This window comes from Gossypium arboreum, chromosome 9 (assembly GCF_025698485.1).
Source record: "Gossypium arboreum isolate Shixiya-1 chromosome 9, ASM2569848v2, whole genome shotgun sequence".
NCBI classification, from domain to species: domain Eukaryota; kingdom Viridiplantae; phylum Streptophyta; class Magnoliopsida; order Malvales; family Malvaceae; genus Gossypium; species Gossypium arboreum.
Window position 1 is genome coordinate 63,838,916 of NC_069078.1, and position 3,165 is coordinate 63,842,080.

Below are 3,165 nucleotides of genomic sequence, written 5' to 3' on the forward strand. Positions count from 1 at the left end.
CTCGCTTAATACATCTAACAATTATGTACAATTATTCCAAATATAATGTTACCCAACAAATTTTTAAGCATGGATAATGAATAATTAATATAAAAATAATACACGCGATAATCAACAAACCTCAAAATACAATGATGCATAAAATTATGTATGAAACAAAATGATGAATTAATGATCATATAATATATATACAAGTTGACAAATTTGCATAAAAACTTAGGATACATGTTTATTGAAATAGTTATTATAAAATATAAAGTTTAAATTGAATTATATATGAAATATTTAAAACACAAATTCATTCAAAAATTGATAATTCACATGATAACTTAAATAATGTATTAAATATGAAGGAATGACAATACATGATATAAAATAATATAAAAATAAATTTATGAGATATGTATATACAAGTAAAATTGGGTATAATTATTTTTTAAAAATGAAATTAATAAGGTATGAAAGAAACAGAGTTAATATATAAGTTATATAGGTAACAAAATATATATAAAAAATATAATACCTAAAGATAATATGAGAGTGTATACAATAAATAAATTATATGATTTAAAATAGGGTTCTTAAAAGAAATATATTATACACATAAATAACTTTAAAGAGGATACATATATAGAAAAATATTTACATAAAGTTATATGAAAATAATAACATGTACCATAGTAAAAATAATTTAATATGGATTATATACATGTGAAGGCATTTTTAATTGAATATTAAAATTTATGGAATAAAAAAATATGAATTATAAAATTAACTTAAAACTAGCATAAATTATATATATATATATATATATATATATATATATATATAATCAATAAAAAACTGCAATTATATACAAATTAAGCTAAAATTATATGTATAAAAATAATATCGCTTTAATAATGTATGCAAGTTAAATATAAGTGCTAAACATATGCTTGATGATAACTTAAAGAATGCATAAACTATGTAGGATTTTTTAAATAATAAAGATATATAATAAAATATGTGAATTGATCTAAAAGAAATTATATATAAAATACTAGTATTTAGCAATGTACATAAAATAATATATATATACCAATATTTTGTTTGAATTTGAATATTGTATAAAAACATGTGATTTTAAATAACAAATACATATAGAATCATAAATATGTGAATAAATTAAAAAAAGTTAAATGTATATAATATTTTAATATTAATAATATTCATAGAGCCAGTTTTATTATAAGGTATATATAGAATAATGCCCAAAACGTTACACAAAATCGTATGCAACACATGGAAATACAATTACCCAAATTACGATAAATAAATCAACCAATAATATAAATGATTCAATTAATACAAACATTCCCAAATAATATACATGTTAAGCCAAAAACAAAATGAATCTAAACAAATTATTTAATTGAAATCAAAGTAGCATAAAAAATAATTTACAAAATAAATAAACTACTAATAATAAAATAGGACTCCTATATAACATGCATGAATTCACAGGGACCACAATTGAAATTATCCCTGATCCTGAAGCATTGCGTTGAGACGTGGGTTAAAATGCAAAGCCATACAAATTTTAGGAAAAAAATTAAAATGAAAGTAAAACAAATCATTTCATTAGCAGGTCATTTAAGACCTTCCATTTCCTAAATCTATTTTCTAAACACAGCCCCCATTTCACCAAACTTCTTAGCCCTAAAAATCAATTTGTTTGGGCATATTCCAGCAGCCACCGAGTACACCACTTCATTAGGTGATCGATGGCATTCCAGTGACGATCGATGATGCCTTTGGACCCTTCCAGCTTCGATTTTCAGCGAAGAGGGCAGAGATCCATGGCTGATTTGCAAGGTAAGACTTGCCTCTTTATTCTCTTTGTTTCAGAAAACCAAATGATGAAAAAATACTTGCAGGAAAATTGATAGAAATAACAGAAAAATTAAAAGAATAAAGAAGATCACCTTTTCAGAAATTTATTTTGAAATTTTCTAGATTCGATATATGTATATTGTATGTGTATGCGTAGAGTATGCGTACAGTGTGAGTGTGTAAAATACAGGGATGAAATCAATGGCTTCTTATAGCCTGATTTTTTGGAATAAAAAATAAAAATAAAAATTACATCATTAGCTGTATTCTGTTAGTAACTCTTCTGGTACATTCTTGTGCAGATTTGGCCGTACAGAGGAGGCGTGTGAAGGAGGCTGCGCGAGGAGCCACTCGTGGGAGTCCTAATTTCTGGCCTATTCTGGCACGTTCCGGAAGCTCCTAGTGCTGCTGAGATAATTTTGGATGTATTGGGCCTCGGGTTTTAGGGCTTATTGGGTCATGGGTTATTAAAAATGAGTTTTAAAATTATTGGAGTTTATGTAATTGGGTTAAGGGTTTTTTTTGGGGTATTTGTTTAATTGGATTAAAAATGTGTTTGGGCTGTTTTAATTTAGTTTATTTTGTATTTATTGTTTTTTGATTTTTTGGTATAAGCCCGGACAAAAATTGGGCCTTACAATGGGTATAATGTTTTATTTGCATATCATTTTTCTATTTTAAAAATACTGTACTTTTTACCCAAACACTCAAAAAAATTTTTTTTTAAAAAAAGGCAACGTTTCGTATTTTGGGAATTCGAGAAATTGTACCTTAACTTACGGGGTTTCGATTTTCTCGTTGAACTTAAAAATACCAAATATCCTTATAAGTTTTGAATTATACGAATTTTAAAAATAAAGGCAATATTTCACATTTAGAAGCTTGAGAAGGTCGTACCTTAACTTATGGGGATTCGATTTTTCTAGTTGGATCTAAATAATCGAATATTTTTTTTTTAAAAAAAAAATTCAAAGTATAATTCCTTTTAAAATAAAAAATAAAAGCAAGCTTATTTTCGAGGGTTTAAATGTCGTGTCTTAACTTACAAGATGTGACATTTTACTATCTCGAGACAAAAGGGCCTTAGTGCTTGTTTTAATTTATTCAAACATTTCTTTTTAATCAATATTAATAAAAAAGGATCGTATTTTAAACTTTTTCTGAGTTTTTAACTTTCGACGTTAAGATATTAATTAATCAATTACGTACCAATTTTGGGTGTTACGATCGTGCTAAACCTTCCTTGTACGTAACCAACTCCAGAACCTATTTTCTCGAATTTCGTAGACT

The 3,165-nt window shown here is 25.8% G+C and overlaps 1 long non-coding RNA gene across 1 annotated transcript; it reads left to right on the plus strand.

Annotated features, from left to right (window-relative positions):
* Positions 1–1,561: 1,561 nt before the first annotated feature.
* On the plus strand, positions 1,562–2,524 carry LOC108456000 (uncharacterized). Its single transcript, XR_001866849.2, has 2 exons — positions 1,562–1,857; positions 2,178–2,524. It is a non-coding gene; the product is annotated as an uncharacterized LOC108456000 (long non-coding RNA).
* The last annotated feature ends 641 nt before the right edge of the window (positions 2,525–3,165 follow it).